Source organism: Pagrus major, chromosome 24, assembly GCF_040436345.1.
Source record: "Pagrus major chromosome 24, Pma_NU_1.0".
Taxonomy (NCBI): Eukaryota; Metazoa; Chordata; class Actinopteri; order Spariformes; family Sparidae; genus Pagrus; species Pagrus major.
The window spans coordinates 16,201,554-16,226,981 of record NC_133238.1 but is presented as its reverse complement, the minus strand read 5'-3'; the positions used below and the strand labels follow the sequence as shown (position 1 = coordinate 16,226,981).

The window sequence follows — 25,428 nt, the reverse complement described above, 5'->3', positions numbered from 1 at the left end:
ACTCTACACCTAGCTAACACTGTCTCTACTCTGCACCTAGCTAACAGTGCCTCTGTTCTACACCTAGCTAACAGTGTCTCTGCTCCACACCTAGCTAACAGTGCATCTGCTCTACACCTAGCTAACAGTGCCTCTACTCTACACCTAGCTAACAGAAATGCTACTCTACACCTAGCTAACTGTGCCTCTGCTCTACACCTAGCTAACAGTGCCTCTGCTCTACACCTAGCTAACAGTGCCTCTGCTCTACACCTAGCTAACAGTGCATCTGCTCTACACCTAGCTAACAGAAATGCTACTCTACACCTAGCTAACAGTGCCTCAACTCTGCACCTAGCTAACAGTGCCTCTGCTCTACACCTAGCTAACAGAAATGCTACTCTACACGTAGCTAACAGTGTCACTGCTCTACACATAGCTAACAGAAATGCTACTCTACACTTAGCTAACTGTGCCTCTACTCTACACCTAGCTAACAGAAATGCTACTCTACACCTAGCTCACAGTGCCTCAACTCTGCACCTAGCTAACAGTGCCTCTGCTCTACACCTAGCTTACAGAAATGCTACTCTACACCTAGCTAACAGTGCCTCTGCTCTGCACCTAGCTAACAGTGCCTCTGCTCTGCACCTAGCTAACAGTGTGTCTGTTCTACACCTAGCTAACAGTGTCTCTACAAAACACCTAGCTAATAGTGCCTCTACTCTGCACCTAGCTAACAGTGCATCTGCTCTACACCTAGCTAACAGAAATGCTACTCTACACCTAGCTAACTGTGCCTCTACTCTACACCTAGCTAACAGAAATGCTACTCTACACCTAGCTAACAGTGCCTCAACTCTGCACCTAGCTAACAGTGCATCTGCTCTACACCTAGCTAACAGTGTCTCTACAAAACACCTAGCTAATAGTGCCTCTACTCTGCACCTAGCTAACAGTGCATCTGCTCTACACCTAGCTAACAGAAATGCTACTCTACACCTAGCTAACTGTGCCTCTACTCTACACCTAGCTAAGAGAAATGCTACTCTACACCTAGCTAACAGTGCCTCAACTCTGCACCTAGCTAACAGTGCCTCTGCTCTACACCTAGCTAACAGAAATGCTACTCTACACCTAGCTAACAGTGCCTCTGCTCTACACCTAGCTAACAGTGCCTCTGCTCTGCACCTAGCTAACAGTGCATCTGCTCTACACCTAGCTAACAGTGTCTCTACTAAACACCTAGCTAACAGTGCATCTGCTCTACACCTAGCTAACAGTGTCTCTACTAAACACCTAGCCAACAGTGCCTCTGCTCTACACCTAGCTAACAGAAATGCTACTCTACACCTAGCTAACAGAAATGCTACTCTACACCGAGCTAACAGTGCCTCTGCTCTACACCTAGCTAAAAGAAATGCTACTCCACACCTAGCTAACAGTGTCACTGCTCTACACATAGCTAACAGAAATGCTACTCTACACCTAGCTAACAGTGTCTCTACTAAACACCTAGCTAACAGTGCATCTGCTCTACACCTAGCTAACAGTGTCTCTACTAAACACCTAGCTAACAGTGCCTCTGCTCTGCACCTAGCTAACAGAAATGCTACTCTACACCTAGCTAACTGTGCCTCTACCCTACACCTAGCTAACAGAAATGCTACTCTACACCTAGCTAACAGTGCCTCTGATCTACACCTAGCTAACAGAAATGCTGCTCTACACCTAGCTAACAGTGCCTCTACTCTACACCTAGCTAACAGAAATGCTATGCTAAACATAGCTAACAGAAATGCTACTCTACTCCTAGCTAACAGTGTCTCTACTTAACACGTAGCTAACAGTGCATATGCTCTACACCTAGCTAACAGAAATGCTACTCTACACCTAGCTAACAGTGTCTCTACTCAACACTTAGCTAACAGAAATGCTACTCTACACCTAGCTAACAGTGCATCTGATCTACACCTAGCTAACAGTGTCTCTACTATGCACCTAGCTAACAGTGCATCTGCTCTACACCTAGCTAACAGAAATGCTACTCTACACCTAGCTAACACTGTCTCTACTCTGCACCTAGCTAACAGTGCCTCTGTTCTACACCTAGCTAACAGTGTCTCTACTAAACACCTAGCTAACAGTGCATCTGCTCTACACCTAGCTAACAGAAATGCTACAATACACCTAGCTAACAGAAATGCTACTCTACACCTAGCTAACAGAAATGCTACTCTACACCTAGCTAACAGTGCCTCAACTCTGCACCTAGCTAACAGTGCCTCTGCTCTACACCTAGCTAACAGAAATGCTACTCTACACGTAGCTAACAGTGTCACTGCTCTACACATAGCTAACAGTGCATCTGATCTACACCTAGCTAACAGTGTCTCTACTCTGCACCTAGCTAACAGTGCATCTGCTCTACACCTAGCTAACAGACATGCTACTCTACACCTAGCTAACAGTGCCTCTGCTCTACACCTAGCTAAGAGAAATGCTACTCTACACCTAGCTAACAGTGCCTCTGCTCTGCACCTAGCTAACAGTGCATCTGCTCTACACCTAGCTAACAGAAATGCTACTCTACACCTAGCTAACAGTGCCTCTACTCTACACCTAGCTAACAGAAATGCTACTCTACACCTAGCTAACTGTGCCTCTACTCTACACCTAGCTAACAGAAATGCTACTCTACACCTAGCTAACTGTGCCTCTACTCTACACCTAGCTAACAGAAATGCTACTCTACACCTAGCTCACAGTGCCTCAACTCTGCACCTAGCTAACAGTGCCTCTGCTCTACACCTAGCTTACAGAAATGCTACTCTACACCTAGCTAACAGTGCCTCTGCTCTGCACCTAGCTAACAGTGCCTCTGCTCTGCACCTAGCTAACAGTGTGTCTGTTCTACACCTAGCTAACAGTGTCTCTACAAAACACCTAGCTAATAGTGCCTCTACTCTGCACCTAGCTAACAGTGCATCTGCTCTACACCTAGCTAACAGAAATGCTACTCTACACCTAGCTAACTGTGCCTCTACTCTACACCTAGCTAACAGAAATGCTACTCTACACCTAGCTAACAGTGCCTCAACTCTGCACCTAGCTAACAGTGCATCTGCTCTACACCTAGCTAACAGAAATGCTACTCTACACCTAGCTAACAGTGTCTCTGCTCTACACCTAGCTAACAGTGCCTCTGCTCTGCACCTAGCTAACAGTGCGTCTGTTCTACACCTAGCTAACAGTGTCTCTACAAAACACCTAGCTAATAGTGCCTCTACTCTGCACCTAGCTAACAGTGCATCTGCTCTACACCTAGCTAACAGAAATGCTACTCTACACCTAGCTAACTGTGCCTCTACTCTACACCTAGCTAAGAGAAATGCTACTCTACACCTAGCTAACAGTGTCTCTACTAAACACCTAGCTAACAGTGCCTCTGCTCTACACCTAGATAACAGTGCCTCTGCTCCACACCTAGCTAACAGTGCCTCTGCTCCACACCTAGCTAACAGTGCCTCTGCTCTACACCTAGCTAACAGTGCCTCTACTCTACACCTAGCTAACAGAAATGCTACTCTACACCTAGCTAACTGTGCCTCTGCTCTACACCTAGCTAACAGTGCCTCTGCTCTACACCTAGCTAACAGTGCCTCTGCTCTACACCTAGCTAACAGTGCATCTGCTCTACACCTAGCTAACAGAAATGCTACTCTACACCTAGCTAACAGTGCCTCTGCTCTACACCTAGCTAACAGTGCATCTGCTCTACACCTAGCTAACAGAAATGCTACTCTACACCTAGCTAACAGTGCCACTACTCTACACCTACTTTATTTGTAGGTGCTCTTTTGTTCATCATTAGAAACACATGAAACAAGTCAGAGTGTTTCTGACATTTTACTGATATTTCTGGATTTTACTGGAACAAGAGCCAGAATTCAAAACAACACACGACAGAAAGTACAAGTCAACGCAATTTAATGGAAGAAGTTTAAAATGTAAATGAAGAATCTTTTCAATCACTTGCAATCATTTTGTACAAAGTTCACTGATGAATTTATTACAAGAAGCTGAAAGATTGATGTGACTGTGATCCTGTACAGACTCAACCGTTCAGCACTGACAATGTTTCTGTGACAGGAGGAGACTCTGCAGACTAAACACCACACAGACGCACTGAGGAACCAGAACTGGACCAGAAGAGCCCAAATCCAGGATAAAGAGGTTCAGTGAATGTGGTGCTGAAGGTGTGGAGGTGGATCAGTGAGTCAGAGGAGACTCTGTAGAAGGACAGAGTGCCAGCAGGACAGTCCACATACACTGCTACTCTACCAGAGGAGGAGGAGGAGGAGGAGGAGGAGGAGGAGGAGGAGATGTTTGTTTGTCTCTTATTGTGACTGACAGAGTAACGACCATTAACACACCTCAGACTCCAGGACTGATTATTCCATCCAAACACACAGTCTTCACTGCCTCCTCTCCTTCTGATTTTTCTGTAACTCACTGATATAGAAACATTTCCTCTCCACTCGACCTCCCAGTAACAGCGACCAGTCAGACCAGTTCTACACAGCAGCTGATAACAGGTCTCAAACCTCTCTGGATGACGAGGATATGACTGATCCTCTCTCACATATCTCATCTTCCTGTTGTTGTCAGACAGTTTGATGTATCTGCTGACTGTGTTTGTGTCGACTGTGAGCTCACAGGAATCTGATGGAGAGAAAAAGACACAACACAGCTGCAGTTATTAATGTATCATCAGTGTGGTGATGACATCACAGATGTGACTGAGTGATGTCACAGTGTGAAGCTGAATCAAAGTAAAAACACACTCACACTTCCTCAGACCTGGTGTCAACCATCGGACTCCAGCAGGCTCCACCCTGAAAGGAGGAGGGGGGTCAGAGCAGCACATCCTCTTTCAGCATGCAAACATGGACATGACATGACTCATACACAGAAACACAACATGTCCATCAGGCTGCTTCTCCCTGTTTCCCTGAACCTCTTCACCTCTGCCACTCTCCTCACACACTGAGAGTGAGCCACAGGATGTTGGTGTGTGTGAAAGAGGACGACAACATGTGAGGACACACACAAACCTCTTTTTGGATTTATGACTTCATCTTTATGTTATTGGATGTTGCTGCTGTTTCCTGTGGGCTACCTGACGCTTGCTGTCTGATCCAATGTCAGCTTGTGCTTATGTTTATATATTACAGGACTTTTGGATTTGGATGTCAGAACTTTTGAGGTCAGATTCCTGTTTGAAGCTTCCAGGGCTTTTCTGAATCTCACCTGCACAGTCTGCTTTTTGTTCTCGCTGTGTTTCTGCTGCTTTGTTTCACTGTGCAAATAAACAAATACAGTTTATACGTAATAAATCATCAGGAAACGTTGGACGTTGGTTCCCGACCTCTGCCACAAAACCAAGAGACAGAGACTCCCAGACTGTTTCCCTCCAGAAGCTCACAAGTGTCACTGAAGCTGTTTGTGGTAGAAACAGCATCATTTCATGTGTTCATGTTCATGTTACTATAGTTCGGTGCTGGATTGATATCTGATGGATGTTACAGCAGTAATAGTTACTGTGAGGAGAACTTCATGTCATGTTTGATGCCATTAAAACACAACAAATGACAGAACATGTCTCTTAGTGTGAAATCTGCTGTGGTAAACATGATGTGTCCAGATGTGACAGAGGAACATCTGACTATGAAGCCAGGAATCTGTCTTTCTGTCTGTCTGTCTGTGGTCCACATGTCTCCAGAACCGTTCATCCAGTCTACTTTATACTTGGCAGGTTTGTTGCTGAGGACTCACAGAAGTGCAGCGTTGACTTTGAATTCAATGTTAGAAGTTTTTAGGGCCGCGACAACTGACCCATTAAATCCATTATAAAAACAGCTGCCGACCAGTTTCACGGTGGATTAGTCGGTTGACGTTACGATGCAGGCGCTGTAGCACGGAGCGAGCTGCTTCACTTCATAGTCAAAGACGGTCGAGCCGAAGATACGTCAGGAAAACACATTCAGTGCAGCAGTTCTGGTCTCCTGCGGTGGGGAGCAGTAAGCCAGCCAATGGCGCCTCGCGTAGCTCAGGTGATGAAACAGGAAGCTACTCGGAGTCGCGCCGTCTCCTTTCTGAATGGGCTCCGTTAGCATTTGCAATATAGCGGAGGCCACGGAGGCAACGGGAACTACAAATGTTACAGAAGAGAAAAGTGTACGAGCCAAGTCATCAAAAGTGGCAGCACTTTATATTAAAGTGTTCAAAGAAAACAGCTACAAGATGTGCAGAGCTGCTCTCACATGGCCCGGTAGCACCACATCACTGAGCAGCTGAAGAGAAAGCAGGTCGGAGCCACTACGGGTGAAGGAGACTCGGCACGGTAACTTAGTAAACCTTTCAAACCCAGAACCTGTCTACACTGATCCGTAGTGTCTGTCCCTTTAGTCACTGATTGTTCAGTGTTTTAATGAGCAGCAGTGTTTGTTTGTTGGACAGGCTGACTGACAAAAGTTTGGACAGGATGAACTTTTGGAGCTGATGAACTTCATCCATTAGTAAACCTGTTGTTCCTGCAAACACAAGATTAGGGCCCGGCTACATCACAGCTTTCAATTTAAAAAGCAGCGTTTAAGACAGAAACACCTTCCACCTGTGCTCTCAGGTTTGTGATGGATCAGTGTCGCCCCCTGCTGGGTAATTAGCTGAAGTACGCTCAGAGACACTGGAGTACATAAGAGGAGTTTTTACAATATTTCATGTCATAGTAAGAGATCGTCTGAAGTCAAGTCTTTATTTCTGCACAATAGAAACTTGAGCATATCTGTTCTGTTCAAATGTATATTACATGTCCTTTTTATTCTCAGTGCACGGCTCAGGCTGCATTCACAATGTCCAGTTATTGTTTTATTTCATTTCCTAAATTCAAAAATGTCTTTATTGGCACCATGTAACACAAACATGTGGCCAAAGCAAGCGCACAAACATTGAGAAGATAAAGAAGAAGAACATTCTGGTGTAAAGACGAGTACAGTAGATCAAAACACAACAGAGACAGAACTATAACCAAAGCTGACAATAACAGCACAACACTAAATAATAAGTGTCGTCACATATAACATGAACAACTCTCAGCTGACTGTCGCTCACTGTCCCTCAGTTTGTGGCAGCAGAACATAGACTGCTGCTGGATCACAGCTCTTTGGGTTCTCCCCTAGTAGGACTGTTCATGTTTCTTCATCTACTGGCTCAACAAACCCTTTGTAATCTATTACATGTTGAACATGTGTTTCTCTAATGTGTTGATACTTTTCACATGTTGTGAGGAAGTGCTGCTCTGTTGTTGTTGTGTTTTATTGTACAGGCCTGATCTGTATTTGCCCTTTACATCAGCACATATTACCTCAAACAACAAGGCAGTTACTGAGTTCACTGAGCTTCATGTGAATTGTGCTACTCTGCACACTGATATTATATAATATTGTGTCTCTCACTTCACAAAGAAACAAGTCAACATGGCGACTACGTTGTGAGGAAGGATGCCCCATGACACCACAGCCAGCAGCTGCTCTGACTGATGCTATCCTCAGTATGCTGCTAACACACATGAGGCCACTATCAATGGTGGAGGATGAACGAGTGCTATGTGCACTTTAGAAAACAAACTATATTTTACTTTTGCATTCTTCATGTAACAAACATTTTAGAGGTGTGAATCTTCACCGGCCTCACGATTCGATTACGATTCAGCTGTCGACGATTCTCGATGCATCTCAGTGTTCGTCATCCTCGATGATCTGTATCACTGCACACGGCTACTTTTCATCATTTAAATCCCCCTTTTATTCTGAAAGTCCTTCCAATAATCAGACTACAGCAGGCTACAAAATAAAAGCTGCATCTTTTCAGTAATCAAATAAAACATGTCTCCATCTGCAGCGTCTTTCACGTGTGTCTACAATAATATAGTTTTCACATGGCAGCTTTAAGATGAAACATTTACTGACTCTGCTGCACACACCTCTCTCAGAGTTGGACAGCAGAGTTGACAGCACCTCCTCAGATCTCGGCTGATCAGCTGGGCTGCTGTAACAGTTATTATTTATGGCTGCAGACGTTAGCTTCAGCTGAAAATGGCCGACGTGATTAGTGATTGTTGTGAGGCAGAAGTCTCGTCCAGTTTGTGCTTCACAGCAAGTTCATAAAATCTGACATGTGTCCCGAGATGTCCGTTTAAAAAATACTCTTTTTAATTCCTCTCAGATGATCTCTGCCTCCCTCCAACATCCCTCCTACATCAGTAACGTTAGTCAGAAGTCCTCCCACAGTTCAAAACATGGGAGCAACGTCACAACGTAACTTTATTGTCCAGCTGAGGCCGAACAATCAACAATCAACATGAGCTGCAGACTCTGGATTCTGCTCTGTCTCTGCATCGTGATGCATCTTATAATGGAGACATTTCCACACCTCTAATACATTTATGTTGCTTTTACAGTTTGAAGTTGTTTGAAAGTGAACTGAACAAGACTAAAGAGGAAAATGTGACAGCAATGTTTTATTTTTTAATAAAATGCTGGAAATATAAAATAAATCAGCTTTTGTCTTTTTATGTGATTAATGGGTTATGAAAATAGTTGTTAGTTGCAGCCCTATAATTAGTGACAACAAACACTACCCTGTGTTGTGTTGGTAGGAGTGAGTCTCTCCGGTATGTGACAGAGCTACGAGCACGTTGCTGCAGTCACAGTAAAGTGCACGCTGTTATTACTGTAGTCGGCCATAAAGTGTGTGGATGGACTCAGTTAGTAACTGAAACCATGTGTGTTGTTTGCTGCCACACAAGAGAAATTAAAAGTCCATTCATGCAACGTCGTCACACCATCTTCCTGCATTTAACACTTCCTATAAATCCTCCACAATAAAGGTCCTGCATTACATAGTTATTTGAAAGCTTTTATTTTGAAGCATCAAAGTCAGGAAACATTGGATTTCCACCAGCAGAACCTGAACACAACTCCAGAACAGCTGAAAGTGAAGCTGAGTCAGCAGCTACGAGCCAGGCTGAAGTACATTACAACAGCATTAAACCAGAGGTCCACCAGCTCCAGAGAGCTGCAGCTCTGCACAGGTCACATATCATGTTAATCAATGGAGCAGATGATTGATCGCTGAATGTTTTCTTTTCTTTTATCTTTTGATTTTGCTGACGGTGCAAAACACTGAAGCTTTCCTGCCCCTGCAGGCTGTTATAATGAGAACTACCCAAAACAGCCCAAACTCAGCTGGAGCAGCAGTTTCCTCATGACAGGAGCCAAGACGGCACCACTGACCCATCTTAAATTAACCTATGCACTGCTGCTGTTATGGTGATGTGACGGGAATGTTCCACCTCGTGTCATCTAACGTTGTTATTGGACTGTTTTATATCTTCTGTTCACTTTAAACTGATGCCACAGACAGTTGTTACAGTCTGTAAATGGTTTCACACTGAGGCACAGATACACTTGTCAGTGATGATCTAGAATGCAGTTACTCCAGTGTTGATAAAGATCCATGTCAGAACCATTTTAAGTTCAAAGTCAAGCACTTTGGCAGAAACACTGATTCTCCAGTTCAGGGAAAGAGTTTCTATGACATTCAGTGATTAAATTCATTCATGTGTCACAGAAATCTTTTGAATTTGAGGTTCAGTATTTTCTGATCAGACATCTGACACAGAGGGTCTATTGTTATTATTAATATCATAACACAGCAGTGACGTGGTGGAAATTAGATTTAATGTTAATGTTTTGATAACCCTCTGCAATCAGTGTGGAGTGTGAAATAGTTTGGATGACGGTTCATCAAGCAGCAAAACCAGAGGCCAACAAATCAAACAGGCACATTTTGAACAGGCACTAAACTAGTCTGAAAAAAGAGGTGTAACTTTAGTGTTTGTGCCGAGACTCTCCTGGTCGCTGATCTTCATCTCTTCTTCTCATCTTCCTCTCTTCACTTGTAACTCTTGGCTTCGCGCCATGCTGCCTTTTCTCCTGAACTGAGCTGAACAACTGGAGGTGGAGTAAACGAAGCAAACCTCCCGACACTGAACTGAGTCTCACTCTGACTGTCTGTGGCTGCAGCAGGACTCTTCATACCTGAGAGTGTCCAGTCTCCAGCCTGGATCCTCCAGTCGAGCAGACAGCAGCTTCACTCCTGAGTCTCCTGGATGATTGTAGCTCAGGTCCAGCTCTCTCAGATGGGAGGGGTTGGAGTCCAGAGCTGAGGCCAGAGAAGTACAGCCTTCCCCTGTGATCAGACAGCCTGACAGCCTGCAGACACACAAAACAACGCACATCACAGATCAGCTGAGGGTCCTGATGATTCAGTGCACATCTGTGTTTAAGGGTTTAACGTTTATTATATTCATCATCTTAGTTTTCACTAATTTACTAATCAGCACTAAACACAGAGTATAACTGAAGCTGATGGAAATGTCATTAGTTTTGCAAATATTTGGTCATGAACCAACATATTGTACAGATTAAAATGATGACCTGATGATGGAGGATCACCAAAGTAATTACAGTTCATCCTGAGGGGAGCACGAATGTCTGAACCAAACCTCATGGCAATCCATCCAATGGTTGTTGAGATATGTAAGTCGGGACCAAAGTGTAGAATAGACTGACAGACCCACATTTTATATATATATACAGTACATTTTCTCTCTCTCTCTCTCTCTCTCATATATATATATATATATATGTATGTATATATATATATATATATATATATATATATATATATATATATATATATATATATATATATGTAAATAGATTAGTGGTGTCATTGGTTTTGTTTTTTTGCTTTGTTACTTTGATGAGTGAAGGATCTGTTAAGTTGTCAGACTGTGAACACTATCAGAACATCACACTCCTGTTCATGCAGGTCGTCTCGCCTGTGTTTTGGCTGTTTTACCACCTCTGTTGGAGGATCAGAGGTGGAATGAAACTGTCCCCCCATTCCACCTTTGTAACTTTCACACCTACAGGAAGCTAAAGCACGCTCACCTCCCTCACCACCTGCTGACCAACTTCTATCTGTCAGCGATAGAAAGTCTCCTGACCTACCGCTGCACGGTGTTGTTCTCCAGCTGCACAACACAGGACAGGAAGGACCTGCAGCGGGTGGTGAGGGCAGCGCAGCGTGTCATCAGGACGACACTACCCCCTCTCAGAGACATTTACACTGGCTGACACCAAAAGAAGGCCACCTGTATTGATAAGGACCCCACTCACCCCGGACATTACCTGTTCTCCCCCTGCCCTCTGGGAAGAGATATAGATCCATCAGATCTAGAACAAACAGACTGAAGAACAGTTTCTTCCCACAGGCAGTGAAATGCACAACCCTCCCTTCACCCCTCACTCTCTAAAGACTTCACACCAGTGCAATAACCCTCCACTACCACCCCTCACACACATACTCACTTGTGTACATATTACCTACATACTTGAATCTTGTGTCTATTTATCTTGTTGTATATATTTTACTATTTTTATCTATTTTGTTGTACTTGTTTATATTTGATATCTATTTGTCAAACTAAGAGCTGCTTCTATGTTTCGTTGTTTTTGAAACAATGACAATAAACATCTATTCTATTCTGCAGCGAGGTGGAATATTGGCACAAGATTCCCCTCTTGAAAAGGCAGTGTGAATGGGGCTTCTGTCTCTCTCTCTCTCTCAACCCAACCAGTTGAGACAGATGGCGGCCCACCACTAAGTCCGGTTCTGCTCGAGCTTTCTGCCTGTTAAAAGGCAGTTTTCTTCTCGCCACTGTGTCAAGTGCTTGTTCATAGGTGAAATGTTGTGTCTCTTTAATAAATTGAATAATATTAAGAGTATGATCAAGACCTACTCCAATTGTAAAGTTACATGAAATAATGAAATAAAGTAATGAATCCTGACCTGAGAGTTTCAAGGACACAGTGTGAACTCTTCATTTCAGCAGAAAGTAGCTTCACTCCTGAATCCTGCAGGTTGTTGTTACTCAGGTCCAGCTCTCTCAGACTAGAGGACTGGGAGCTGAGAACTGAGGACAGAGCTTCACAGCTTCTCTCTGAGAGGTTACAGCCACTTAGTCTGGAGAGAAAAAAAAGAAGACAGATAATATAACTTATGAATAACTTTTCATGTCTTCATATTAGGAGGATTATTTATATAGGACAGCTCACAGATATGACAGGAAATGGGGATGAGAGAGGGGGGATGACATGCAGCAAAGGACCAGAGGTCGAACTTGAAACCTGGGCCGCTGCAGTGAGGACAAAGACTCTGTACATGGGACACATGCTCTACCAACTGAGCTACAGGAGCACCCCAGGGGGTCCCACTTTTTAAAAATTATAACATTGCGACCCAATTCACAATAGGCCTAATAAACTTGAAAAGAGCAGATCTGTGCATAAATTAACATTCCAAAGTATTTATCCACGTCCACTTATATTGTGTTGAATACACCAGCCATTTCAAAGAGATACTTTATTAAATAACTACTGTGTTTAATGCTTGTGCTACCAAAAACATATATATGTGACAAAAACATTATAAATGAGATCAATTAAATGCAGTTTTCAAAGAGAAGGGAGCAGTCAGGTCACTCAGTGTCTTCTGAAGCTATGAGTTGTAATGTCACATAAACTATGCTGGAATGTGGTTCAATGCTTCTTAGTGTCTAAATATTTTGGCACATGATCACTGTAAGTCCTACAAGCAAGTGGGTGTTTTAGCTGTGAATCAGTGAAATGATGAACTCAAACCCCCATGTGGCTCACAGGTGTACTGTAGATAGAGATCTTAAATTAAAGACTATGAACGAAAGTCTGCAAATATATTTGGCAACCCAAATAAAATCCTCTCTGGGAATGACTGGTATATATAATCTCTTGCTCCATTGCTGTTCAGTTCTAAGGATGTTGTCAATGTGGCAATAAATTAAGACTGAATTGAGAATGAACAGACATCCAGGTATCAAAGTCATATGATATCCAACATAAATGAGGTTCTCCATCCTCATTGTTCATGTTGTGCAGGAGTTGAATTAAGGAAAGGTACATTGAAAGAAAACAAGTTTGATAGCAAAAGAAATCTACCAGAAATATATAAATGATTTCACAACAAACAGTAACATGATCTGACCTGAAACTTTCCAGATTGTAGTGTGGACTCTCCAGTCCAACAGACAGCTGCTTCACTCCTGAATCCTGCAGGTTGTTGTTACTCAGGTCCAGCTCTCTCAGACTAGAGGATTGGGAGCTGAGAACTGAGGACAGAGCTTCACAGCTTCTCTCTGAGAGGTTACAGCCACTCAGTCTGGATAAAGAATAATGATCAGAACAAGAAAATTATTTCTATTTGGGTCAATAACAGCACATTTACTGCATTCTGAAAAAAACGTCTCCACACTTACAGAGCTTTCTTAGAGGCTTTGACCACTGGCAGCAGCCTCAGAAGAGCCTCCTCTGAAGCAGAGTATTTCTTCAGGTCAAACACGTCCAGATCTTTTTCTGATGACAGTAAGATGAAGACCAGAGCTGACCACTGAGCAGGAGACAGTTTCTCTGTGGAGAGACTTCCTGATCTCAGGGACTGTTGGATCTCCTCCACGAGAGAACGATCGTTCAGTTCATTCAGACAGTGGAACAGATTGATGCTTCTCTCTGCAGGCAGAGTCTCTTCAAACTTATTCTTGATGTAACCGACTGTTTCCTGATTTGTCTGTGAACTACTTCCTGTCTGTGTCTGCAGACCTCGGAGGAGATTCTGATTGGTCTGCAAAGAAAGACCCAGGAGGAAGCGGAGGAACAAGTCCAGGTGTCCATTTGGACTCTGTAAGGCCTCGTCCACAGCACTCTGGTAGAAATGTGTCTTTGCAGATTGATGGTCTGTTGTTTGTTCTTCTGACATGAGATTAACTCCAGAGTTGATGAATGTCAGATGGACATGAAGAGCAGCCAGAAACTCCTGAACACTCAGATGGACGAAGCAGAACACCTTGTCCTGGTACAGTCCTCTCTCCTCTTTAAAGATCTGTGTGAACACTCCTGAGTACACTGAGGCTGCTCTGATATCGATGCCACACTCTGTCAGGTCTGATTCATAGAAGATCAGGTTGCCACTCTGCAGCTGCTCAAAAGCCAGTTTTCCCAGAGACTCAATCATCTCCCTGCTCTTTGTGGTCCAGTGTGAATCTGTCTCAGCTCCTCCATCATACTTGACCTTCTTCAGTTTGGACTGAACCACCAGGAAGTGGATGTACATCTCAGTCAGGGTCTTGGGCAGCTCTCCTGCCTCTCTGGTCTTCAACACATCCTCCAGAACTGTAGCAGTGATCCAGCAGAAGACTGGGATGTGGCACATGATGTGGAGGCTTCGCGATGTCTTGATGTGGGAGATGATTCTGCTGGCCTGCTGCTCATCTCTGAATCTCTTCCTGAAGTACTCCTCCTTCTGTGGGTCAGTGAACCCTCTGACCTCTGTCACCATGTCAACACACCCAGGAGGGATCTGATTGGCTGCTGCAGGTCGTGTGGTTATCCAGAGGCGAGCAGAGGGAAGCAGTTTCCCCCTGATGAGGTTTGTCAGCAGCACATCCACTGAGGTGGATTTTGTGGCATCAGTCAGGATTTTAGTGTTGTGGAAGTCCAGAGGAAGTCGACACTCATCCAGACCGTCAAAGATGAACACAACCTGGAGCTCTTCAAAGCTGCAGATTTCTTTGGTTTCAGTGAAGAAGTGATGAACAAGCTCCACCAAGCTGAACTTTTTCTCTTTCAGCACATTCAGCTCTCTGAAAGTGAATGGAAATGTGAACTGTATGTCCTGGTTGGCTTTGTCTTCAGCCCAGTCTAGAGTGAACTTCTGTGTTAAGACTGTTTTCCCGATGCCAGCCACTCCCTTTGTCATCACTGTTCTGATTGGTTCATCTCTTCCAGGTGAGGCTTTAAAGATGTCTTCTTGTCTGACTGTTGTTTCTGGTCTGTCTGGTTTCCTGGATGCTGCTTCAATCTGTCTGACCTCATGTTCATCATTGACCTCTGCAGTCCCTCCCTCTGTGATGTAGAGCTCTGTGTAGATCTGATTCAGAAGGGTTGGGTTTCCTGCTTTAGCGATCCCCTCAAACACACACTGGAACTTCTTCTGAAGGTTAGATTTAAGTTTACGCTGACAAACTCCAGAATAACTTCCTGAATAAACACACAACAAACAAGTTCATTAAGTTATTTATAAAGACAATAAGACAATTTCCTTCCCCTAAAGATTGCATATATAAACAGATTTTCCATCATCATCAACATCAGACTTCAGAAAATGTGTCATTGATCCATCATGTTACATCTTTAGAGAAATCCTCTTACTGCTCTGCAGACAGTCAGCCAGCTCCTCCTCCTTCATTCTCCTCAGGAAGTGAAGTGTGATCTTCAGAAATGCCTCTCTGCTGCTCCTCCTCTGCTCTTCATCCTCACCATCCAACACCTCCTCATCCTCCCTCTGACTCTCTAAGCATTCTGGGTAATCTGAACTCAGAACCTTCTGGACCTTCTTCAGCTCGTTCTTCACAAAAGTGACAATGTTCTTCTCCAGCAGCTGGAACAGAATATTATGTGAATGAGAACATTTAACATCATGGAGCCAAACATCAGATCCATGTTGGACAGATTCATCACTGGTCTGTAAAGTGCAGCATGGAGATTATTGTGAACAGACTGGATGTAAAAGTAGCTGTTGTTCATGTACAGACCATAAATATGGAGTCCAGGTGTGTTTGATGCTGCTGGGCAGACGGACCTCTGGGAACCTCTGAGCTCTCCTGGTCGACTCTGTGGAGGAATCATGAAGAATCAGCCACATTATGTCTGTCCACTCAGAGACAAACACAAGCTGAAGGTCCTTTGAGTTAAAGTGCTGATGACATCATTGAATCAGATGGTTTCCCCTGACATCAAAGTGTTGGTCGTACTGCTGATCCCACTGTGAATCAACAGTCAGTCAGTTTACTGGGTTGGTTCAGCAGCTTGTCTGGTTTAGTCCCTCCAGCTCTTGACCCCTAAAATACTGTGGACAGCAACACACAGCTAACACAAGCTAGTTGGATGCTAACTGTCAGTGCAAATTGGTGAAGAGTCTCAATAAACTTGTATTCAGTTGAGATTCCAACATTCAGTTCAGTTCAGTTCAGTTCAGTTCAGTTAACTGAACTGAACTGAAGATTCCAACATTGGAGAATGAAAAAATGATTCATCATTTATTTATTTGTTTATGAATCTGATACCAAAAAACAAACACAGGTTTCTTTTTTTTTTTGGTTTTATGCTCACATCAAAAGCAGGTCATTAAAGAACGGCCCCAGGCCAAACTTGATATTGATGTTTAATTCGTCTGATTTGTGTGACTCTAAAGTTATTCATCAACTTGTTCGTGTGTTGCTTTTGGGTGATTATCGACACAACGGCCACACTGGAACCTACAGAAGCGTAGGTTGCATTCACTGGAGAAAACAAATACATAGAAACCCCAACACCCTGTGAGGAGAAACTAGAAGACAAAAACTGCCAACTAGGGATTTTTGGGTGAAAGGCACCGGGGGTGGGCATTGAGCGACCAGGAGGCAGAGCCAAAGGGCAATTGTTCACTGTGTGCACCGTCGTACTGCTGTGATGAACTCATGAGACACAGGTGTGCACTAGGGATGGTAAGATTCACCAATTCGTATCGGTACATCGGTATGAACATTTAAGATGCAGTTGCATCGATGACAAAAGTGTGCATCGGTTAAAAATCCGGGTGAACTCGAGATGTATCATGTATAAAATCTCTGCATCGATAAAAAACGACTTGTATCTATACTTAACATAAACTAATTCAGAAGTAGGACCAAGTGCTTGTTTGCGTTCTCATCACCACGGCTGTCATCGGCCAATTCAGCCAGAGTCACGTCTCGTGCGAGTTGGAGGCGGGGTGAGCAGCGCCAAACAGCAAGCTTGAAATCAGAGGCGGTCAGAGAGAAAGTAAGCACGGATGAAGAAGAGATACACTCGCCGGTCACTTATAAGTCTGGTGTTTGGGGACACTTCGGCTTTTATAAAAGAGATGGTCAGCTTGAGAAAACTAATGCCATCTGTAAAATGTGCCGTGCCGCGATTAAACACACAGGGAGCACAACCAATCTAAGCTCTCACCTGAAGCGGCGACATGGCGTTAATGTGACAGAGAGGTCCCCTTCGGCTCCAGCGGTCAGCACCAGCGGAGCAGCTGCTGCTAACACAATGACTGGTGAGCAAAGTAGCCTTATCCCAACTTTTTTTCAAGCCCCACTGGCTAGCAATTCGGTTCGTTCGGCCAAAATAACAGACACCATCTCATTCTTTATCTGCAAAGACATCCAGCCCTAAAGTGTAACTGAGAACGAGGGTTCGAAGTCTTGGAGCCGAGGTATCACATACCCAACAGGAAAGTGTTCACAGACAGGAAAGTCCCGGTCATGTATGACAAAGTAAGACGAGAAGTGGCCGAGTCTCTGAGCAAAGCACAGAGAGTTGCGATTACAGCTGATGGTTGGACATCTCGCACCACTGACTCCTACATCACTGTAACAGTACACTACATGAGTGGGACTTGCAAAGTCACGTTTTACAAACGAGAGTTTTCAACCAGTCTCGCACAGGAATTAATCTAGCAGCTTTACTGCAGGATGTTTGTGGAACATCAGATATAAGAATAGAGGTAAGAGTGTCTGAGCTTTTAGTGAAAGTGAGGAAGGTGATTACTTTTTTTCACAAAAGCCCACAAGCAACTGAAATTTTGCGTGAGATATAAGCCCAGTTACACCTGCCCAACCACAAGTTGATCCATGATGTTTGCACAAGATGGAATAGCTCCTTGGACATGTTGGAGCGTTTCTGGGAACAACAACCTGCCTTGTTGAACGCCTTGCTGTCTAGGAGGATAAAGAGGGGAGAAGGCCTGGCTGCAGCCAGCTGGACTGAGGAGGACATGACACTGATCCAAGAACTAATCAAACTTCTGTCCCCTCTTAAAGTGGCCACCACACTCCTCAGTGAGGAAAAAAACCCAACCATCTCAATGAATGCACCTCAAAGACCTCCTCCACAGTGCGGCGGCCCTCCACCCCCGCTTTAAAGACCTGACGTTCTTCGATGATGGTGACACCAGACACCTCATCTTCGTGAAAATAACAACAGAGGTGGTGAAGATGAATGAAAAGGTGATATACTGATGATAACAACTTGAAATTTATAGAATGTAGGTCAGCTCCCAATCTGTCTCTGTCTCTCTCCTATTTGTTACTTGAATTTCCATGTCATATTTAAAATGTGTCTTAATTCTTAATTTTCAGTTTAATGAAATCTAATTAATCTCTGGTTCTGCGGATTATCAGACAGGGGACAGTGGCGTACTGGATGAGGGAGAGGCAGCTGAAGGAGGAGGTGACAGGCATCCCGACACAGAGGAAGAGAGAGTTTGTTTTGATAGGAACTGTGCCAGGAGTTATAAAATGTCGATTTAAAGATACATGTCATCATTGTTAAGCACTGTGTGTGAGTGTTGTGTTGACAGCTCTTATTTTTCAACACAACTGATAATCCCCTCATCTCATTTCTTCCACTTAATAGATGGTGCCTCTCCCAAAAAGAAGTCTGCCTTGGGCCAGCTGTTTGGGGATTTCCTCACCACGAGAGCACCAGTGAAGACCATAAGGGAGAAAGCTAAGGATGAAATGTTAAAATACAGAGAGAGGGATTCTTTAGATCTAGATGGTGATGTGTTGCAATGGTGGAAAAAGCAGGTTGATCTACCACTGCTTTCAGCCTTGGCTAGGATCATCTGAGCGTGTCTTTAGCACAGCGGGTGATATTGTTACTGCCCAACACAGTCTCCTTCACCCTGATCATGTTGATCAATTGATATTCCTAAAAAAGAACCTTAAAAAGAAACATCTGGGTTAAATGTTTGAATTAAGTAGCCTACACTGCGAGATGGGGACTGTTACTGCCAATATGCCCTTAGTTCATCATTTTCCATCCTTTTGCTTTTGGAGGAAGTTGTAATGTGAACCTGTGTGAAAATGTTTTGTTATTTATCGTAATTGCTCATAGGAAGAGCAGCACTGTTTCTGTTTAGGGCTGAGTTGTCCCTCCTGTAGTGTGAAGCAAACTGTAGAAATGGAGAGTAATCTGTTTAACTGTACAGCAATCTGTACAACTCTTGCATTCAGTCAGCAGCTTGTAACGGCCAAAAGGCACCACTGCTTTGAGTTTAGGGAATTGTCCCATTGTCCCTGTTAAAAGTGTGAAGCACACTGTAGAAATGAAGAATGAGCAACAGAAAAAAAGCGGGAAAAGAAACAAAGGGAGGAAGTGGAAAGTGAAACACGTGAGGACAGAACTACAAAATAAAACAGGAAATCAACAAACAAAAACTCAAACCATGACATCCAGTGAAACAGTTTGAAATGGGAGCAAAAACATTCTGTCCTTTAAAATAATGGTGTTTGTTTTTGTTGAATAACTGCATTTATATTGTGAGTTAAACATGAACCATCCTTGTGACATGTCTTGATAAACTTGATGCCCTCAGACTCCTGGCTGGCTTCTTCTCCCCACTGGCTGGCTGCTCCACGTCCTCGTCAAAGAGCTACTTGTTTGTTGTTAGTTCATATTTTTGCTGATAACAAGCTTCACTTTTTGTTTGATTATTCTACATGTTAAGTTTATTTAGAGTTTGACAGCATTTTATTTTGCTACTTATCTGTTTAGTTTAATTATTTCCTTCTTTATCAGGTTCAGTTTTGTCTACTTAGTGTTTTGTTTTGTTTTGTTTTGTTTTGGGTAACACTGTGGGCACCCTGGGTTTTATAGGTAGCAGGGTAGGTGCAGGACCATGATGCACCTGGGCGGGCCTGTAGTTTCTTACCAGAGCAGGAGAGGCTGCAGGATTTGCAACAGGAAGAGGAACTTTGTTTGGACATTGAACTTGTGTTGCCTGCGTACAATACGAGAGCACGGTGCAGCAGCAGCTCTTTGTTAGCAGCTAGCATCTGTTAGCCTGAGTAAAATCACTGTGTTACACTCAACCAGTCATCAGACAAATGTTAAACTGGACTCACGAGATGAAGACTGGTTCTACTGGGCAGCTTCACATGTGACTATATAAATGTACGTAAAGAAGAACGATGCTGAAAAAAACAAGTTTAGACATATTTCTCTGAATAAACAACATAAAACATGAATCAGTCATATTTTCATGTTATTAACAGCTCACCTCTTTACAGCAGGAGGTTGTTCTTCTTTAAAATCAATGAGACGATCTATTGACTTGTCACTCTTGAAGGACACACAGCTGGGCTCAGGTCCAGGTCCATGTTCAGGTCCAGCTGATGCTGCTCTCCCATAGATCCTGTTGGACAGAGAGGGAAATGACCAATGAAGGAAATTGACTTTCTAGTCTTCAGACACAGAAGCTTGTGTCCATAAAATTGTGGAAAACATGAGGAATAAACCTCAGAGAATATTGGACCAAACTAATTCAATGAAGTGAAATGAAATGAAGAGTTGAAGACTGGTTCTGTTGGGCCGCTTTCTAAAGTGACAATATAAATTTAAGTGAAGAAGAACGAAGCTGAAAATAAACATCAGGTTTCAAAAAACATCTTTCTCCACAGTTAAAGCAGGAATCAGTCACATATTAATGTTATTAACAGCTCACCTCTTTACAGCAGGAGGCTGTTGTCCTTCAAAAAAATGAATGAGGTGAACTATTGACCGGTCACTCTGGAAGGAAACACAGCTGGGTCCAGGTCCAGGTCCAGCACCAGGTCCAGGTCCAGGTCCAGGTCCAGGTCCAGCTTCAGGTCCAGGTCCAGGTCCAGTGGTTTTAGAGGGAGGGCCTCCCTCCTCTCTGTCCTCACACTGATTCATGCTGCTCAGCTCACACACACTTTCATCTGGAGAGGAAACACAAATCATTCATCTGCACATCAACTGAAATCAGCCTTTCCATCATGTCTCCTGTCAGAACATCAGCTGCTCCTCCACTGATTGGCTGCTTCATATCAGCGTCACATGAAGGCTGCACTTCTACTGTCAGTCCACTAGATGGTGTCATGCAGCTGCAGTGAAGAGCAGCCCAGCACACACACATTACATTCACTGACACACAGCGACTGAATTTGTCTTTAATATCTGAGTATCTTTTCACTGAACATTTCAGTTTGACATGAATGAGCCGCTCACCAACACTGTCAGCAGCAGCAGAGCTGCAGCAGTGGCTGAGACACACAGCTCATGAAGCTGATCCAGATTCTCAGAGAAACATCCTGAATACAGCAAGAAACAAACCCTGAAGTGACCAAAGACAAACTCATTGTTAAGCTGTCAAAAGAAGTCAACTTACAGTTTCTCCAAACAGTCCAAAGACTTGAAGAAGACTCTCACTCGACGCCTCGACAGAAAAAGGTGAGCTGTTTCCTGGAACGAGTCAGAGCTGCACCTGTGATGGAAGCAGGCCAGGTAGGACAGGGAGTAGTCATGTGATTTTAAAAATGACACGACGCTCTGCTTTGCTCATCACAAATAGATCACAAATCATGAGTGCAGTCAGATAATAAGAAACATTATGTCCCATGTCTATAGACACAATAATACTCATACAAACTGACTAGTGTCTGATTTCAGTACATCAACAATCCAACAACATGTAGATTTATCTTCTCCCCAAACTTCATCATGAACTGAAGCTCAAACAGGAACAAACCCTGACGTGACCAAAGACAAACTCATTGTTAAACTATCAAACAAAGTCAACTTACAGTCAGAAGACTCTCACTCGACGCCAACAGTGCAGGTGAGCTGTTTCCTGGAACGAGTCAGAGCTGCACCTGTAATGGAAGCAGGCCAAGCCAGGGAGGAAGTAGATTTTCAAAATAAGATTTCATTTTACAGAATTTTTAAAAAAAGTTTTAATTGTATGTGGTATTGATGGTTTATCAGTGTTCAGCTCTTGTTGAGTAGTTTGTGAATGAGTCCAGAAAAAAAACACATCGGACTGACAGACTGGAAGTGAGTCTGCTGCTCTGAACACCAGTTTAACCAGTGAGACACAACTGGAGTCACTATGAACTGAAAAGTACTGGGAAGTAAAAGAAATCCTGTTATTCAATCTCCATTTTATAATTAATCTTTCTATTTCCTGCTGTAGTCCGACACAAACATGTTAATTACCACGTTATACATGATTCCCGCTCGTCATGACAGCATTCACTCAGCAAGTCCTGTTTCAGTGCGTCTGCAGGCAGCTCAGAGTTCACCTCTGTCAGCAGCGTGAGGTTAGCCAGCTGACCCTCTGTGTGCTCTTTTTAATGTCTATATTTATAATACTATTCATATTTATTACCCACAGCAGAACAGTGGCACTTTTTAGGGGCTGAGTGTGGAGACATGTTCTGCACATGAGGCTGTTCAGGGACTTTGAGACTGAAGTTGAAAACCATGAGGGGCGAGCTGCACTGTTGATCAGAATATATCAGTGCAGGTCAGGTGTGTACCTGTACACAGCACCAGCAGTCCTACAGCAGGAACAAATCACATAAATCACAGAATCAGTCCAAACGATTACCTTTTTGGGAGCATCGTCCACAGATGCATGTTTGGTCTCTGAGTGTTTGCAGCAGCTTTCTGCTCCTGACACCTCCTCTCCAGTGATTTCATGTGTGCAGCCTCTTCTGTGATAACAGATGGAAGTTACCAATTGTTCAATATGAATAAATAAAAATAAAAAGTGGACAGAAAGAAGGATTAACGACTTTACGTGGCGCACCTGAAGGCAACACGCAGGCTGTGGCGCTGCTGGTCCCCGGGAGGGGGCGTGTTGTGGAGAACAGGTGCTGATGTCAGTGAGCTGCTGTGATGACTCGGTGGAGGCAGATCTGAGAGGCTGAACAGAGCAACACTGTCAATAATCAAAGAGCTCATTAATCAGTAGAAATCAGGAGGACTCGCCGTCACCTGTTGGAGCTCCACACCTTCTGATATCTTTGCTTTTGTGGGACATTTGAGAGCTTTTCTGCAGAAATCAACATTTTCAAGTAAGTTAAACGTGTTAAAAATCATCTTTAATCAGAGAGTAATCTTATTTTTATGTGTTTTCAGTGATCATGTTGCTTTATTTGTAATAATAAAAAATAATTATTGGTTTATTAAATAATGGCTAAATTACTTTTCAAAACATTAAAAACTAATCACATTTTTCTGTTCTTATATAATTTGGGAATCTACGGAAGCCCGTAACGATCATGGTCGAACTACTTCCACCGTTTTCCCAGCGAGCTTCCGTAGATTGATCGATTCATCTCCCAATTAATTTAAAAAATAAGTTCATGACACTTACAGGTTTAGTTCATCAAGATAATCTTTGTGTCTTTGATGTTTGAAGTGTAAATTAAATGTGTAGCAGTAAAAAGCTAATGCTCGGCTACAAACAGACGACATCACGCTCACATGACTTAAACGTCTCCACCACTGAGCGTCTTACTGCACAATTACTATCCAGGTTTTCTATAAACTGATCAATGTACAAGTTGTAAAGTCAGAGTGAGAACAGTGTGTAACTAAAGTGGCCTGTAAAGACGGACTAGTGAGCAGATGAGTCTCCGTGTTCGCTGTGAGGACGTTTAATGTCCCCGACAACCTCTGTAGTCTCATTTAGACACTTGTTAGCAACCGCTAACTGTTTTTAACACATGAAGAGCTTCATAATTAAACTGTGGACATTTAATGATGAGTTTATGTTGGAGAACAAAACATGTAAATATCTTCAGACTTTGGTAACCACACACTTTATTCACACATTTAACTGAAAACACCTTTAAAAGACACGTTGAGTTTGAGACGAGGGGACAGGAAGTGCTAACATGCTAAGGTAACGACATCAATTAAATCAGCGCTGTTTTCTTTACGTCTCATTTTACTTCCATTTAAAACATTTTTATTGCAGAGTCTATTTTCTATTTGTTTCTCATCACAACTCTGTTTGTACCCTGGTTAGGTTTAGAAAACATCGTGGTTTGACTTAAAATATATGTTTTGGTCGACACAATCACAGATGGAGATGCTCCTTCTTCTTCTTCCTCTTCTTCTCCTTCTTTGGTTTACCTGTTTTAGTCGCCCCGATCATGGATGGAGATGTCTGACTTCCCGTAACAAATGGCCGGTTCTCACAGAGGCACTGAGCAGAGAGCTGAGGTTCAACACCGACTGTTTTAGCCAGTTTTTATCTGCAGATGTTGTTTTGTAGAAGTGAAATCCAAATTTCATGACTGTTGTATTATTAAACTGGGACAACAGCACATATGTTTGTGTTTTTATGCGTCTCGTCTCCAGATCCACCACACGTCTCCCGGTCTGGTCTCGGTCTGGGACAAAGAGGACTCGGGTTTGATCCAGAGACCGGTGGAGAGCACGACCGCAGGGACACGACTGCAGTGAAGAATCCAGACCTTCTGTACGGCACCATGGTGGGAATGTGAGGACGAGAGCCGCCGACACCGGACCCGGTCTCGGTTTAGGTGGTCTGGACTACGACGCTGCGATCCAACACCGGTGTTTGCCGCAGGTTGATCATTTCTGGAGCGGACGTGGGAAACTCTGACATCAACACTTGAGAGTCTGAGACTCAGTTTAGGAAACACTGAGGCTCTTTAGAAGATTCTGGACCGGCAGACAGAACCAACGCTTTCATGGCCACCAGAACATGATGCATGTGCTGCAGCTGATTGGTGCACGTAGAGCTGCAGGGATCAGAACAACAAAGTGGATTCTTCACTTTTCTCTTCACATCCTTTGCTGTGTTGAGACGTCCTGATGGGAGTCCACATCTTCAGTGCTGTAGGAAGCATTCAGTGACCTGGTTCTGGTCCACAAGTTGACACTGGGATCTGGAATCTGCACACTTACAGGAATAATAGTCACACAACAGCTTCGGTGACATCATCTCACAGCTGACTTTACTGGCCTCTGATTGGTCAAAGAAACCACTTGTGTCATTCCTCCATCTGGCTCTCGCTCTTATTTTGGACGTGGTCGTGACTTTCTCCCGTCATCTTGTCCTCGTCGTGTCGGAGAGTTTCCTCCTCTCCTCCCACAGGTTGGTTTGTCAGCCTCCATAGTTTTGGTGCTGGGGTTGTGTTATTTTAGTTCACTGTGTTAGTTTGGGCCGGAGGTCACCGCTGGTTCAGTTATTCCTTTTCTTTGTTTTAGGATCAGTCTTCATCGAGGTGGTTCAGGGGGAGACGCGGGGAACGACGGCCCACTGCCTGGTTGGTCCAGCGTCTTCCCTTCTTTTGTTCCTTTCAGCCCCTTT

At 43.6% G+C, this 25,428-nt stretch overlaps 1 long non-coding RNA gene across 1 annotated transcript; it reads right to left on the bottom strand.

Moving 5' to 3' along the window:
- Positions 1–20,894: 20,894 nt before the first annotated feature.
- LOC141020413 (uncharacterized) lies at positions 20,895–21,951 on the bottom strand. The gene is made up of 3 exons (XR_012180838.1): positions 21,881–21,951; positions 21,466–21,561; positions 20,895–21,016 (listed from the first exon to the last, which is right to left on the bottom strand). It is a non-coding gene; the product is annotated as an uncharacterized lncRNA (long non-coding RNA).
- Between the last annotated feature and the right edge of the window lie 3,477 nt (positions 21,952–25,428).